An 18,516-nucleotide genomic window follows, 5' to 3' on the forward strand; every position below is an offset into this window, starting at 1 on the left:
TTAGCCGTACATTTATCTGTGCCTGCGGTGTGTGCATGTACGTGAATGTTAGTTAGTCCTGATGGGCATCTTACATGGTAGCTCCTCCCATCAGTGTATGAACAGGTGTGAATGATGTCATGTAGTGTTAAAAGCGCTTTGAGTGGTCTGAAGACTAGAAAAGCGCTCTAGGTCCATTTACCATTTAACATTGAAAAATATGTTTGTGATTTCCGGAAAAAAGCTGCCTCTTGTGGTCAATCAAATAAAATCTGTTGTCGGTTGGAAGCACAGTCGGATGCGTGTTGGTTCATTGTTTCAGTCCAACAATGTTGGAATATATGTCACACTGTGCCTTCAAAAGGACCAGCCTCGGCCTCGGTCTTCAACGACAATGGTGGCAAATCACAAAACTGTCATATGACACGACTTTTGTAATGGACATTTGGTCAGTTTTGGAAAGAACTCACAATGTTGTTCTACGAATAGAGATTACAGGTTAGAAAACGCAGTGAATTCACAAAGAATGGATTGCGGCTGCTGACAGCACCATGAATGGCTATATGCCTCGTGACAAATGATATGGCGCTGGTGGTATTATGGCGTGTCATTTGCCTCATCTGATCGTATTATCCACGTGGCAAAGTATAAATGTAGCCTCTGCGCCAAAAATACAATAAGCAGAACATCTGAAAAACAAAAAAAAAAGAAATGTTCTGCAGGTCCTGAGCGACAAGATGCAGAGGCATTCCTTATCACTTCAGGCAAGGAATTCAAATGTGGCAGGGAGAAACTTTATTTGGGATTTAATATCCCAAACTGTCAGTGATGTTGGTGTTGTTCTAACGCACCCCTTCAGTAAAAGAAGACGGCATTATTTCAAGCAGAGGGCAAAAGAAGAAAAAAATCATGAAATGCTGCCATGATCACTGGAAAGTCAGTGCGAATAACTAGACAAATTAATAATTAGGCGCTAATAATCTTACTGTAGCTGTGTGTAGCTGTGTTTGCTTGTCGGCGCCGTTCCGTTTCTTTTTTTCTGGTATTGTGAATTTGACCCTAAGTTTGGAGTGAAATGACAACTTACCAGTATTTGTATAGTTCTGTTAAACATTTGCAGTACTGTATCAAAACGGCCATTCTATGCGATAGATGCATAACTTTACAATACTCCCATGGAGTATTTTACAAGTGTAACAAAGCTGCATATGAATGTGCTAAATAACACATGTTTGTCCTCCTCTGCCAAAAGGTAGTTTCTGTGTGTGTGAGCAGTAGACGTGAGAGGAGGATAGGAGGCAGGACACATCCTGGGTCATGTTCATGTTTCAATATCCAAGGAAGAATCCAGGAATACAGTATTTACCTGTGGTCCTCGACTCTATAAGATAAGTCAAATGTAATTTCCCTGTGCAAATATGTGTGAAATTAAATACACACAAAAAAAGACAGCTTTACAGGCACTGGATTTATTCTGACCATATTTACTTAGTATTTTATTGCATGTTCAGTTTAAGAGAGAGAAATATGACGAATGACGTTGTGACATTTCATGTCTGGGTGGTTCCGCGTATCCGTGTGTAGGCAGCTCGGGAGGAGATACGGGGTAAGTAGTTTTCCTTGTGGCGGTGATATAGCACTCTATCAACAGGCTAAAGGAGGGGTTGTGATCAAGACAAGCCTAAAATCCCCTTAAAGTACATTTTTTATATCTGTGATAAGTTGTAGATTATGTGTGGTGCGTTTAAATCTCATCGGGGGTCGGGCACGGTGTTTTTCAGAGGAGCTTCCATGCATCACAAGTCGAGCCACTCAATGCCAACTTCTCCTGCTTCCCAATCAATTTCCAGAGTTTGTCACATTTCGGCTTTTCTCGCCCTGAGACGTTGCCAACTACATTTAAACTGCTTTGAAATTCAACAAGTCCAGCTATTTTCATAAGCTGCGTTTTCTATTAGAGGGGGCGAGAGCACACTCAAAACTCGAACCTTCCGGGGCAGTGTTTTTTGTGTCGTGTTTTTTTAACTATGCCTTTCAGCTTTCGGAGCTAATTCGGCATCACGAGTGGAAGTGGCTCCCCGTTTTCAACCCTCACACTCTGGAGTCATCCTGTGGGTGGTTCGAGATGAGGAAATGTAAATCGCTGACGCCAATACATACACGTAGTTAAATGCTGCACAAATGGCACATGATGCTCGGCAAGCCTTCCCAAGTAAATCAAACAATTGCCTGGAGTGGTGGATGAAATCGATATGCTCTGAAGAATCTTCCAAATTATGGCTCTTTCTGCAAAATGAAATGGTGTCCGAAAGGTTGGGAGTGCATCAAGACGAGTCCGTTTCCATTTCCTAAAGCCATTCTTATTAGGACAAAACCTTTAACGCCAAATAATGAATGAAAAACAGAATGACAGTGGAGGAGCGACTATACTATACAGCTCAATAAGTATTTCATTAGGAGCTATGTATCTCTTCCTTGCTAAAATAACTGAATTGCAAAAATTTAAATCATACATCTGCACTTCCTACATTAATGCAGTGCAATAAACAGTGATTATATGTCCAATTTCCTTTGGGAACCCCATATAGTGCTGTGAATATACAATTCCCCTGATTGATCGGTCTGAATAAAAGGAAAAACTAATCAAACTGTGAATAATGTCGAATAACTCTCTGATGGAGCCATCAATTGAATCATGTTGTGCACTTCCTAACATGCTCGCCTTTTAATAGCATATACTCCTTTATGTGGGGGCGCTGAGCAAGGGATTCGATGCAATCCATTTATGCAGCTACACTGCACACAATAGCGGTTTGACTTTGACAATCAATTTGAGTAAACTTTGTTTTTAAAAGTTACATCAGAGGTGCCACAGATGGTAATACCTCACCAGAACAAACCTGACTGCTGGGCAGCCAAGGAAAGTTAGCTTTGACTGAATATACAATATGTTAATACAAAGACCTGAGTGGATCAGAATCTACTATGTATAAACTTTGACTATATAGAGTCGGGTACCCTATTCAAGTTAAAAGCTCTGGGGAGAAACAACAAATGCTTCTCCACAGAGCATCATGGGTCATTGAATGGTTTGAATATAAAACTTGACTGTGGCTAGGGATTCACTGCTTTGTGTCATGTAGTGAGGGTATTTTATAACAGTATTAAAACATGATACTCAAAATATGAAATTATCTCTATTTATTATTTTGGCAATGTAAGGGAAGACGCAATACATACATACAACATATATGTGTGTATTGTCTAATAGGAATGAATAAAATATATCCTTACATTGGTCAGTAAGCGCCAAGCTGTCCTTTTGAGTTCTGAGTGAATGACATGAGCCACCTGGACGTAAGCAACAGATAATATGTTGGGGGGGAATTCTTTTTTCATGTTAACTGTTGTTATATCACCTCTAAAGGTGCCATATTGGTTATTGTCTGACATGTCGCAAATACACCAGACAAACTGGGAATTAAATGGACTGTACTTTTCTAGTCTTCTGGACACTCAAAGCGCTTTAACACTACAAGACATCATTCACACACATTCACACAGTGGTGACAGGGGCCAAGGTTCCACCTGCACATCAGCAGTAACTAACATTCATACACACATTCACACACCGTAGAACAGCTACGGGAGCCATTTGGGGTTAAGTGTCTTGCCCAAGGACACATCGACGTGGACTAGCGGAGCCGGGGATCGAACCACTGAACCACAGTCGCCCACTTACACAACTATATCACACTGAAAATAATTCACATCTAGAACAAATAGAAGGTTGACATAAACGTTTACATCTTAATCCACTTGAACACAGACTTTGGACCAGTACTGTACACAAGACACATAGCAGGCAGCAACCTCTGGTTCTGAGAAGTGAAACCAATGGCAAAGTGCCTGAAACTTACATTCCTTTCCTAATAGCCAGAAGCATATGACTCCTGTGGTTGCAAAACACTTCTCACTTGATTTATTACCTCAGTAAACACTGCAAACACGATGTTAATTAATTTTCGTAAATTATGGTTCCAATCAGATTAAGATGGATGATAAGCAGGAGAGACTTTGTTCATGATAGTCACATGACTCGCTTGTCATGTGCGACTCTCTTTAGTGAAGTAAGTCAAGTACACGTCAACCCATCCTACCAAAGTGGTTTTGTTGCCTTTACCTTTGGCCGCTGACCAAGATACGGAATTTGACAAGTTTGGTGTGAGAAGGTGTTGCAACGAAATTAAGGAATATAATCTTGGCAGAAAGGTCTGACAAATCAGTCAGAAAAAGAATCACAAGAGGGCAGACGGAAAAACTGGCCAATCCTTTCACGCCACTCTGTGTGTGAGATGATACACTCCTCTCTCCTATTCTCTCTCTCCTTTACATCTCTTCATTGCACATTACTAACTCTATTTCTTCCCCGGAGTCTTTGTGCCGTCTCGCCTCACAGGGTCCATCGGACCTGGCTGTGTCTGAAGCTGGTCCTGAGTCTTGGGTCCTCACTCCTTGCCCCTGCTTCCTGCATCCTGACCCTGGCCTTCTTCCTCATTGGCACTGCCTCCTTCTCTGTGCCTCCTGCCTCAAGGGCCTGGCCTCATTGGCCCCGCCTCCTTCCCGATGCCTCCTGCCTGGTGGGCTGGCCTCCTGCCATGGCCATGCTGATGCCCCTCCTCTCTTCCCCCTTCGTTTCATGGATTGTGGATTTCTGGATCGTGGTCCATGCCTTCTACTAATTATTATTATTATTTAGTCATATTCATTGAATGTGTTGTAATTCTGTAACGCTGTTCACCTGTACACATGACATCTATTTTTCTGTCCATCCGGGGAGAGGGATCCTCCTCTGTTGCTCTCCTGAAGGTTTCTTCCATTTTTCCCTGTGAAAGGTTTTCTTCTGTTTTTTGGGGAGTTGTTCCTGATCCGATGTGAGGTCCTGGAACAGGGATGTCGTATGTGTACAGATTGTAAAGCCCTCTGAGGATAATTTGTGATTTTGGGCTATACAAAATAATCTGAATTGAATTGAAGCCAGACACTAATAAATGGGAAGTTCCCCTTTGAGGCAGACCTCCACTTGTAAAGCTGATCAGTACGATTTCTCCCCAACAATAACAATAAAAAGAAACCTTCTTGCTGCGATCGAAGAACCTCCATTTTGGACATCATCGGCAGTTTGTTTATGTAAGTCAAAAATAATTGTAGGAGAAGGTGATAAGTGTGAGTGAGTGACGGACGGACAGAGGGAGAAAATGGGATGGGGAAAAGGAAGAAAGGAAAGCAAAGCAATTTGTACATCTCCGCCCACAACGCTGCCAGCCCTGTGATGTGCAGGTCAGAGTCTGACTAACCTACTCGATCTGGCTGGGCTGCCCTTTCTGTCTGGCTGCACCTGTTTCACCACATTAAACACCTCACACATTCCTCGGGGTCCCAGCTCCACACTGTCCTCTACACTCATACGCACACCCTCGAAATCAGGCTCGTATACGGCCATTCCAAACCCACACGCAGACGCAGGGTAACATGGAGCGAGAATGAAGGTCGAGAATAATACAGATGATGTATTGAGTAAAGGTTATCCTGTCTCAAAGATGCTAATTGTTCTGTCAACAGTATTCATGGACAGGACTCCCAAAGGGCATGCATCCATTTTGTTTGTTCCAAGCAGATGGGTTCTCACACTCTCTCACCCTGTGTGTGTGTTTGTGTAAGTGTGTGTGTGTGTGTTTGTGTGTATATGTGTGAAACAGTGAAAGCTCCATGTTGATATGTGCCTTTATTGATGCATATGTTGTGTGTTTGTGTTTGCGGTGTGCACACATCAGCATGTGTCTCTGTGTACCCAAGAAAGCAAGTTTATATGAACGGCCTCTGCCGAACATCTGCATAATGTTTGTGCGCATGTTCCATTTGCACACAGCAAAAAGAGTGGGATTGCACTTATCTCTGAGGGTAAACTGAAAAGTATGTCATAATAGTTTTGTGGCTAGAATTTATAGAGACCGGAGGATCACAACACTAGTCAGCAAGCTCCGGTTCTAAATGTGTAGCCAATCCGGAGGTTTCTAAACTTGCATTATCTCTACTGACCAGAAGGGGGAGACTCATGTGGTTGCAAACAGAAGTCTGCTTTTATAAAAGTCTATGATGAATGACTCTACTTCTCACTTGTATTACCTCAGTAAACATTGTAAACAAGTCTTATTCGCCAGCTTCAAGTCTACTTCAATACAGCATTTTAAAATGATGGTCCCATTTGAAGTCAAATTAATGCTTCATAGCGTGCCTACCTTGTGATACCATCGCTACCGTTACCAGAGGAGTTTATGGCGTCTAGACATCACTTGTCCACAGTTCAAATATGGTCACTGCCGTTCACTGGTTGCAAAAATCCAAGATTGCGACAGCCAAAATGCCAAACTCAAGGCTTCAAAGCTGAAGTCCAAAAACTAATGGGTGATGCCACGATGACCACGTCCACTTCTTTTATACTGTCTATGGTAAGCACTTGAAATGCAATCAAATATCCAATATGGCCTCAAAATACTACCACAGAGCTGACATAGTTTCAATAAAAAAGGAACATTATTGACAATGAAGTACTATCATGAATCATCATCTAAAGTGTACTGGATCGTACCAAGCTCCAAAGGAGGGCGGCAGGATTTAAAGCAAATTACTTCTGGGTCCATCATGGGATGCCATTAGTCCCAAAAAGACTTTCTCTCAAATACTTATAGAAAACAGCAAAGGCTTCATTCATCTAGCTGAAGAACAGTTGGAGCTCCAAAGATATCAGTCAGCAGATAAAGCCCAGTCTCTACAGCTCTCATATTAGGCATATTGTACTCTACGGATCAGAGACCGCAATGACAAATGTACAAACACTCATCAACAGCTGTCTGAGTTGGATCTTGAGCATCCACTGGCCAGTTACCATCAGTTACAATGATCTCTGTCAGAGAACAGGCCAACAACCTGTGGATTAGCAGATGGGGAGCACAAGATGGGGATGGATCAGCCGCACACTCCAGAATCCCAATGCCAGCATCGGTAGGCCCTGAGATGGAACCCACAGGGCACAAGAAAGAACGGTCCGCCAAAGAACACCCCGCAAGCCACTTAGCAACTTCCATAGGAATGATCGGGAGCCCGCCTCCAACGTTGTATGCAGTTCTCTTCATACAACCATGGGTTGAACAGGTGATCAGGGGTGTTAAAGTGAATATTGGAAATATAGTACCCAGGGGCCCAACATAAGGAAAGCCCTAAACAACGTTCAGTTTCAGAGGATTGACTAGACAAATCATTTTATCCTTCTGCTTTGAAAGGACTGTTGCAAAATACAACTTCAATTCAATTCAGTTTTTATTTATTTTGGTACAACGTATCCTCAAACTGTTTGTATGGTCATTTTACTCAAAGTTACTTATTTCCTGTGTGTTTTCATAAAGCCAGCAATACGTGTCAATTTCTGCTCGTTACATGTGTACAGTCTTTTGAAAATAAACTTTAGTCTTCACAAAAACCAACTCAGTGAGGTTGAAGCAATAAAACCTACTGAGTACTTGAGGAACAGATCATTGTTTGGGTTGAAATGAACGTGGGAGTGCATAAAAGTATACAATAAGTCAGGGTAATGAACGGAATGCTCTGCTGGCTGAAACATTTGCTGTTAGTTGAACCCTGGATGATACCATCCTGCTTCATTACATCTGGTAACTAAGCCACTGATTACATTTGTGACATTAGACGATGACAATTAGTGTTAACCCTCCTGTTATGTTGCGGGTCAAATTGAACCCTTTCAAAGTTCAGGAAAAATATTTTTAAGTACTTTTTCTGTATAAAACTTCTTCTGCTTACCTTATTTAGTGTAATCAACGTAAAAAAATATCATGTATTTGCAACCCCCCCATGCTGGTTTATATTACAGAGATGATGTTCGGGTCAATTTGACATTTTACATTTGTGAAATTAGACGATGATGGATGTCAGATGCACAATATAAAGTAAGTGGACTATGTGAGCTATAAGGATCCACGGCCATCTAAAATGGTTGTGCATAATGACACTCTTGGAAAGCATTGCTGATAGAACACAGATAGCTGATGGAGTTTCCCGTGGTTCATCAACAGGTCTAAAGAGTATTGATATGCAAACAGATGACTCCGGTATCCATTTATGACTAGCTGTGGGAGTGGAATTCAGACTTCAATTTGAGTTTTATGAAACAGAATCGTGCTTTATACGCCTTCATAAATGCAATGAAAAGAGTTTTTGTGCATATTTGTGAGTTTTAGTTTCATCTGGCCCCTGGTGTTGTGCAATTTGTCTTGAGCGCTGAGCCAGTGTATGAATCATACTGAATGACAACAACTCATAAGAAATACAATTCTAAGGATTTTACAATGTTATGCTTACTTTGCATCTTATTGGTTTGTTTCTCTCACATACAGAGAACTATCTTGTGTGTTTGATTCCGACAGTCGTACAACAAAACAGATTATTGACTTCACTTTATGATTGCTTTGTACTCAACGTCAGCCGAGCCTAAACAGGAAGAGAGAGGACTCAAACCATTATTCTGTATCCTCATCATTACCAGTGTCTGCTTGTTGATGCTAAACCAGCCATGTTTGTTTGCACTGCACTTTCAAAGGGCAACATAATCTCACAGAAATACACAACATGACCACATCCTTCTAACAGAGCAGTGTGTGTTGGTGGCACCTACTGTGTTACAAGTACAACATCACAGAAACTATTGAACGTTAGGTTTAGACAACAAAACCTCTGGTTAGGTTTAGGAAATACTTCATGTTTGGGCTTAAAACAAGAACGTCAACATATACTTCAGCAACAAAACCAATTAGTTAGCTTTAGGAAAAGAAAAAGGTATGTTACACATATGTGACTTCACATTAAGTCAACAACACTTTGGGAACACTGCTCTCAAAAAACGGTCTTGTGATAGAAAGTGCCTTCGATCCATCCACCTGCTCTCCGTTACCAGCTCAGAGTGTGGTTGTGTGACTGAGGATCCTAACTGACTTCCCATTGACATTGTTTTCATGCTGGCGCTACCATCTAGTGCTCTGTTAACAGGTCGTGGTTATTCCGTGTTTTTAACTCAAGTATATTTTCTGTTCAGTAAAGTGTTTGACAAACTCACTTTCACATGAAGTTAACGACAAACAAATATGGCCATTCAAGACCCTGGAGAATGGAAGGAAATCAAATAAACTTCATTATTTAAAAAACTAAAAAGGTGCAGCTTAAACAAGTGCTGCATGTGCTCAACATGGATGTAAATCTCACGTGTGCGTAGGGAAAGTGTTCAGATGAACTGAGAATGAGACTTGAAGTTGAGTCTTCAATTTGGCTGTCGAGTGTTCAGAGGCAGAGGTGGATTAAATGTCTCTGGCTGGGAACAGTAGGTTAGTCCCTTTTTGCCACAGGCTTGCTTTCAGTTCAGACCAGTCTGTCAGAGTGTGGCCGGTAATGAGGGGCACACAGCGACACAGCTCACACTTACACTGTACGGTTTTAAGGTTAAATGATATGACACTCTCTAACTAAGTCTTTTTTTGCCTTAAAGGTCAGCTGAATATTTTATTGCCAGCCCAGGCCTGGCAGTGTATTGAAATGGTAATGTAAATACCACTACAGGACAGCTTCAGTGAGGGAGGTCCCCTGAAAGGTCAGCCATTCGCCCAAACTGCTCCTTCATATTCATACGCAGAAAACAGCACACACTCCAACACACACTGGGACCAAAACACACACGTTCTCACTACATTCAGTACTTTCTGATGTAGCACAAAGAGCCTGACACACAAACACATGCTTTTGTGTCCGCATATACACTGTTATTATTTCCCCCCCCCTTTTCATTTATATCACAATCCGCGTTGAACCTCAATGCACTTTCATTTCGGAACATCATTAGAGCACAAGACAATTTCCTGCCCGGAGTCCAGCCATGGACATGAAAATGAAAAATGAAAATGACTTTGATTGGCTGCATGAAACATGAAAGCTTAAGGGTATGTCTGTGGTTGAGTCTGATAAGACACATTTATCTTTAAATGCAGGTGTAATGAAGGGGGAAGAAAGCAATCAAAGAAAATAAAGACATTTCATCACAGTGGGAAGATTTCAGTGGGTGGCAGAGCAAGTAAGCGTAAGGTAATGCAAATATAGACTGAATATAAACTCAAATGACATGGTGGTAGGCTCTTTTGTGCCATTATGTTACCTGTAATTGGTGGAGCTGTTTGGTCTCAATTAATTCTGAAAGGTGGGCATGATGACATGAAAGGTAGCATGTCTGCAATGTACAAAAAGGCATACATTGATTTTATTTAATTTTTTTACAGGAGCTAACCATTCTCACTATGGCATTTTTTTATGTGTCAATCTAATGTAAAGCTCATACAATTCATATGGGATGCATTCCATTTAGGTAAGGGGTGTCAGGATCTGTAGTGTTGTGTCGTGTTTCCTGTTTTATTTTGAAGTCCTTGTCTCTCGTGTCCTCTGTTTCTCTGCACTTCCTGTCCCTGTGATTGTCTGCCCTGTCCCTGATTGTTTCCTCCTGTGTCCAATCACCTGCACCAGCCCTCTGTATTTAAGTCCTGTTCATGTCATTCCCCTTTGTCGGTTCGTCTTGTCTAGATCTTTGAAGATCATGTGTGTGAGCCTGTTTTGTTTGTTTTGAATCCTGTGGAACAATAAAGTTGCCTTTTCCAGTGTTGACGGCGTTTGGGTCCAGTGTCCTGCAGCTGCGCACATAAAAAGGGGATTTCATCCTCCTCCTTTTGCCCATGCTGGCTCACTATTGTGGCTTGACACCAACATGTGAAAGACTCCACATGTGCTTCTCCTGTTATGACAGCTCAAAATGTCCTCTGTTCAGAAGGTCTATCGTGCTGCAGGTACTGTAGGCCTCCACCAGGTAATGGTAAATAGACTTGTGAAGCACTTTTCTAGTCTTCCGATCGCTCAAAGCACTTTAACACTACATGTCGTTCACCTGCCCATCAGGACAATCTACTCATTCATGCCCATTCATACACCGCCGGCACAGCCGTTCTTGGGAGTGTTGCCCAAGAACACATTGACATGGACTTGCAGAGCCAGGGATCGAACTGCTGATCCTCTGATTGAAGAGGTTCAGAGATCCATGTGAGCAAAGCGGAGCGGTGAGATGGATGAAAAATGAAAAGCTGTGTTGTATTTTAATTTGGGCCGTAGGCCAGCAACATTTTTGGGGGGGGGGGTTTTACATTAGAACTGTGGTTTTTGAATGAAGCTTTAAATGTCAGTTGACATCACCAACAAACAAAACAACCCCCTCCCCCCCAATCCTCCATTTGAAAATGGAATGGCCAACTTTGATTGCTGTGTTCATGGCAGCGCCGACTCGTTGTTTCTTTATTTGTGAGGATCATGTTAGCATTTCAGCATCTGATTGTATGTATTCATGATGAGACGGTCTTGACAGATAATGGTCAACTAAGATCCAGGTCCGTCCGTGATTAGCAGGTCCGTCCTTCAATCAGAGGTTTGGTGGTTCCATCCCCGGCTCCGCTGGCCCAGGTCGATGTGTCCTTGAGCAAGACACTTAACCCAGAATTGCTCCCCGTGGTTGTGTTCATCAATGTGTTGTAAGTCGCTTTGGATAAAAGAGTCCGCTAAAAGTAATGAAATGTCAGACTATCCCCCAAGGTCACCAATATCTCTCTACCAGACATCTATTTATTAATATGCGTATGTCATATTTACACACATTCTTTTACATTTCCTCATAAAGCATTACAGGTTTATGTAGTTTTCTCTCTAGCCGTGCTCCATACACAACTCTGAGAGTGTGTGATATGTGCAACATGGGTAAGTGGTAGACAGTAACGTGGCCGTTTTGTCAATAGACAGAGAGTCATTAAAGTTTTACAGCCACATTTTAATCCTCTGAAAATGGAAGCCTCCTCTCCCTCTACACACACACACACACACAGACACACACAGACACACCCCACAGTGCTCTCCTTTCTCCATCCCTCTCTTCATCCCTCACCTCCCTCCATTTGATTTTGTCTGGGGTCAGCAAAGCTTCCTTTGCTCTCTTCCTCGTGGATGCGTTCCAGGCTGAGTTCCCACATATGCTCGGTTGTGGGGAAAGTTGCTGACGCCGGTGTAACAATGTGGAGCCCTGTAGAGCACATCTGTGATTTCAGCCCTCACTGAAACCCTGCAGCGCAGCAGAAATGAACCCACCCGTGTACACACACTGGTGGAAGGCGAGAATGAGAAGTCAATTTGTCACAAATACCGCCAAGGTTTATTTCACTTTTATCATAGATTCTTTTTTAATCTGCACTTATGTTAAGATGCACCCATTTGAACAAGAGCAGCACAATGGAAAGGCCACCCCCTCCCTTTTAACACATTCTTTCTTAACACTCATTCTTTGTCATAATACATCTCTGATGTCATTTATCAACAGTATTTCACCTTCAATAATTAATTAATTGCATATAACAAGGGTTACCACTTATATCGTGAACAGAAAGCTAGTCCCCATAATGTCTTTGTGTCTCTTCAGCAGCCTTCAGTTTGGCATCATATACAAGCTGGGAAGTTAAGTATGATTGCGTCTCTTCTCATCCAAGAGGCTGTGGAAACCCAAACTGTGCATGGCCAAAGTCAGGTGTCATCATCCCTCAAAACTGAGCCAAGCAGCCGCACCATCAAATAGGAGTTGTCCGTGAGACAAAATGTATAAATATAACTTCAACGACTGCCCGCATCTTTAATGTTCACGAAGCGTGTTTGTACTCAACTCAGTGGGCCTACAATCCCCGGCTCCTCTAGTCCATGTTGATGTGTCCTCGGGGCAAGGCACTTAACCCCAAATTGCTCCCGCAGTCGGTTCCTGTGGTGTATGAATGGCTAGTTAGAGTCCTGATGGGCAGGTGGCACCTTGCATGGCAGCCCCAGTCACCAGTGTATGAATGGGCCTGAATAATGACATAAGTAGTGTTAACCCTCCTGTTATGTTGCAGGTCAAAATTGAGCCGTTTCAAAGTTTGAAAATCCATGAAAAATATTTTTAAGTACTTTTTCTGTATAAAACTTATTCTGCTTACCTTATTTAGTGTAATGAACGTAAAAAAATATCATGTATTTGCAACCCCCCCCATGCTGGTTTATATTACAGAGATGATGTTTGGGTCAATTTGACCCGAACATCACACACACACCAACACACACACACCTGTTCACAGCCCCATATATAAAGTTGTACACATTTCAAACTTCAAACAAAGAAATCAAGTGGTTGCTATGGGAACCCATCTCTATCCTGCTAAGTGCCCATCACCACAAGTGCACCACACTTTCCAGACTAAACAATGTTTCTTATCTTCTCACTTTCCCCCTAAATACACCTTTATTGGACATGGAATACTAATGTAAGGGTTTCTTTCATGTCTCTCCTAATAAATATGGTGCTATAGGATTTATAATAGACTGTCTGACTGAGTGACACACACCCTATTTCATCCCAATCTCAGACGCACACACTCTCTTTCTAACGACCCCACCTGTGCGAGAAATACAGATACTATTTTGACGGGAACCTTTATTTGGGCCCACCTCAAACATAATTGACAACACAGTTTAGTTGTATTGGAATGTATTTTCTGGATAACATGGTTGACACACTGATAATAACGTGAAAAGCAAATCCTGGACATTAAAATGTTTCAGAAAGCTGGTGAGTCTCAATACAACATTTAACATGATCCATAAGCAGCTGATGATAATCGTACATTTATCAGCTTTTTTTTTTAAACAGAGTTTGTTTAAAACTAGATGGAGCACTTAGTCTGAATTTAGAATTGTTTGTGGCAGATCTGATGATTTGAATTGCATTAAATTGTACAGATGTACCAAGAGTAAAATAGTAAGAATAGCTCCTTTGAAGTTTAGATCCCTTACATAACTCTTACTGCAGATTTGAGCTAGGCTTGGCTAAGGTTGCCTGCCGGCAGTTTGTTGCTGGGCAGTTAGTGTACATTGATTTATCGGTGCCTTCTAGCTGCATGCTGCTTCTGGAAACGGTGTTGATGAGAAAAGAACTACACAAATAATGGACTAAAAGAAGCTAAAACACTTATAGTGCACTTTAACTCAACAGTTATAGTGCTTTATGAATTTATCAGTATGAGCAAAATCTCTCATGTTTACCCATAGTCCAAAATATTGATGTTAAGAGTTTTGAAAGTAAAATAATTTGCTGAATTCATCGACATGAAGCACATAAGTGTTTCCGAATCAGCGCAGAAGAACAGCACCAAACTTTCTTTCCAGCTGTTTCTCCAAACAGCTGCTCCGTGGCCACACATATTGAGATCAATAAGACAAATGGGGATGGTCTAAAAACAAAGTTTGTGCCGCCCAGAACTCCATGAACCTATTTATAACTCCTTTGTCCATCGGAATAATGATCCCGCAGCAAGGCTGAGACACCTCCCCAGGCCAGGATCCATATCCCTGTTAAGGCTGCCACCGCTGCAGCCAAACACATGCCACGAGCAAGGAAATAACCCTTGGCAGTGGCCATTATTCAAACATGTGCTGCGGGCCTCATCAATCTTCTGAAGCATGGAGAGGTTGTTTGTTAGATGGAAAATCCCAAAACTTGACCTCATTAAACCTGCCGTTGACTTTGGGAACACAGGACACGACTGGAGACGGTGATTTGGTTATTGTGGAGATACGTTCCAAATATCTAATCCGGGCAGGCTAAGTAAAGTGAAAAGAAAAAAAACAGAAATACATTTTAGAGGAACGGCTGCATGCAAATGATTCATTTATGCAAAGAAAATAATTGAATGTGGTTTTCAGGGAAGACGAAGCACTTAAATATTAGTAAATCCAATAGATGGTCTCATCCACTGTGGTCCCCACGAGAAACCAAACGCAGAAAACTCAATTACATACTGTGGGTTTTTGTCTTTATTTCCTTAATGTAGACCTTTAATGGAATTACTTCACTAAGAGCCGAATTTTCATTTATCATTTGAAATTCAGATGGGTGCATTGTGCAGGAACTTGCTGACAAAATTGAAACACATTAAAGTGAAACACACGACTCCATTTAATTAGAGTGAGCAGGAAGAGAGAGAGAGAGCATGAAGACATTCACAGTGTGCTTCGTAATAACAGCAGCTTTTTTTTCTTCTTTCTTTCTAACAATGACGTGGAAATTAAAACTAAATACTCGGCTTGATCTCTATTATGTCACTATCATTTATGTAAGGGCGAACACACGGGCGGACAAAGCTATTGGATTTATAATACATCAGGCTAATATACTAGCACAGTGTAATCATTAAAGCCAAGGCCAATGCTTTGACATATTGATCATGCAAGGATAACTCACGGTTAATGTGTCTGTTTACCTCCACAGCGCTCTCTGTATGTATCATATGAATTCATATTCATATACAATACTTTCTAAAATACTGTACCAAAATTACTAATCATTTTTGCTGGAATGACTGTTTTAGGAGGGTTTATATATATATATATATATATATATATATATATATATATATATAGGGTTTTCAAGGGTTTTTTAATCATCCATCTTCTAAGAACACAATGTACCATTAGAACACTGGAGTGATAGTTGTGGAAATGGGCCTCTATACACCTCTGTAGATATTTCATTAAAAACCAGACGTTGGACCTAGAATAGTCATTTACCACGTTAACAATGTATAGAGTTTATTTCTGATTAATTTAATGTCATCTTCATTGAAAAAATCAGTGCTTTTCTTTGAAAAATAAGGACATTTCTAAGTGACTCCAAACTTTTGAACGGTAGTATATATATATATATATATATATATATATATATATTTGAAGGTTTATCTTTTTTCCTATTCAGATTGGATCTGACGTATGAGATGAGAAGGTGTCATCGGAAACTGTTTGGGAAAGGGTGAGCACTTTAAAAATAATTCATGGCGTCATGATCTGCCCTCCTGTTATTCTTTGCCTCATGTTATTCATTCATATTTAGTGTTTCATGTTTTATTTTGAAACTCACCTCTTTACTTGCTGACTTTACTGTTTTCTGGCCTATAGTTACTACAGCTTACAGTGTGCAGTATTCAGCACATGCACTGAGACTTCCTTTGAAGCTTCACAGTATAACTAGAAGAATATTAACGTTAGTTTTCACAAACAGTAGAAGTGGATATTTATATTTAATACATTTCCATTAATGCTTTTCATCGATTGCCTTAACTTTTCTCTAGGCTCAGCTAAATGTATCATAGATAATTAGCCTATACCATAGTGCATGTTTATCACACCCCTACCTGTTCCTCTAATGGGTAAAGTGAACATATCACGACACTGAAGCCCTACCGTCGCCTGTGGCCCTCTAATACCTGTTCATTTAGCAGTTATTGATACAAAAAATGGAAAGTGACTGACATGCTGTGTAAAAAAGATGCACAATATGTTATGGTAAATGAACTTGCACCGCATAGCGTTGTTCTAGTCTAAGGACCACTCAAGCTGCATAAACACCAAAGACTGTGTATAAGAAATGGACGTAGTCATTGTGACTTCACCCGACTTTGTCAAGCCTCGAGTTTGGGGTCGCCATCTTGGATTTCAGACGTCGCCATGTTGTTGTTTTTTGCAACCAATAAACAGAAGTTACCATATTTGGAATGTGGAGGAGTGACGTAGAGACGCCGTATACGGCTCTGGTAGTGACAGCAACCTGTCAATCACAGTAGTCCCGCTCTAAAGCATACCCTACTTTATGGTCTGTTTGGCTCTAAATGGACAATAATTTACTAAATGAACATCGTACTGTATTGAAGAAGACTTGAAACTAGAGATTGAGACCATACACTCATGTTCACGATGTTTACTGAGGTAATAAATCAAGAGAGAAGTAGAGTCATTTATATAGACTACCAATCAAGGTGCCACCTGCCCATCAGACTAATTGACAGTCATACCACATATACATCAGAGGCACAGCCTATGGGAGCAATTTTGCGGTTATGTTTGCCATAATCATTTTTATCTAGCTTGCTATTAGGGTTGAGCTATTAAGTGGAGTGTTGGATTGAAGTAAAGGCAAATATTAATCACCCTTTTAAACCTTCTTTTTCAAATCAAACATACTTTTGCCCCCCCCCCCCCCCCCCTCCCCCACACTAACCCCCCGTTCTAATAATTGCCCTTACAGTCCCTGAGTCTAAATAATATATTACGAAGAGAAGAAAGTGGGAACGATGCATATCTCGGCTCACCGCTGGTAATGACCACTGCAGGTGCAAGCTCATCAGAAACATTGCTGCAAATGACTTTATGGCCATTCTAATAATAGTGCATGACATCACATTAGGCCTCTGAAATGCACACGCATACGCACACATTCAGATTGGAATCCGAATCCGCTCTGAAAAGTAGTGCACGCGGCACAGCGCAGAGGCCGGAGCGCGGCGCGCTCTCAGCCAATCAGCGGACCGATTCAGGGAGCATTTCGCCGTCATCTCGGTAATCAGTCGGCACTTCCACGCTGCTCCACGCTGCTCCCCGAGCTGCGTTCAGAGCGAGTGTGCCGTTTAGACGTGGTGGAACACAATGAACATTCAAACGTGAAGCTGAACTCTTTGCCTTTCTTGCGCGTCGCGTTCCCTCGTGCAGCGATCTCAGTGAACGACGTTCCCGTTTTCCTTTTTTTGGGTTGTTTTTTTCCGGCTTCGGGGCGAATCATAGGATTCATCAGATTCCTGCTCAAAAGCAATTAGCAGAGCTTCATGACATCTTATTGGTGTCATTCACTTACTCTTCAACCTCCATTCACTTTATTTTGGATCATACAACTGCACTTTGTGAATGTGAAGTCATGAAAAGGAACTTCTGCAGAGACGTGAATACCACCGAGATGCAAACATGTGTCAATGTTTGTGCTTCCAAATAACGTGCAAACTTAAAAGCAAGTATCCAAAGACTCCAGCTTGATTAAACACTTCCATCAACTAGTTTTATGTGAATGTTTTTTCAAATAATAAAAAAGTAGTATATTAAGATAAATCTCGAGACGTGTTCCCTTGGTTACGTTGCGACAGAATATTTACAGTATTTACTGTATTTAATTGTTTCTTCTGTTAGATGACTCTGTCCACACACAACATGTGGTGTTTCTGTTGGTTATTTCTTCTTGTGGTGTGAAGGAATGTAACTGTGGGGTGCAGCAATACGCTGTGTCTGCAGTCCAGGATGAATCTTTGTTTGTTTGTTTGTTTGTCTTCCACAGTATTCATGTGTTTCATTTGGTTCTCTCTGCAACATCCACACAACCCCTAACTAAACATATTATTTGATTGGCTGTAGCTCATGTCATCACAGGAACAACTTATTTAGATTTAGGCAACAAAAACTCCTCGGTTATGTTACGGAAAAGATTGTTTTTTTCAGTTTAAC

Source organism: Cyclopterus lumpus, chromosome 3 (genome assembly GCF_009769545.1).
Source record: "Cyclopterus lumpus isolate fCycLum1 chromosome 3, fCycLum1.pri, whole genome shotgun sequence".
Taxonomy (NCBI): Eukaryota; Metazoa; Chordata; class Actinopteri; order Perciformes; family Cyclopteridae; genus Cyclopterus; species Cyclopterus lumpus.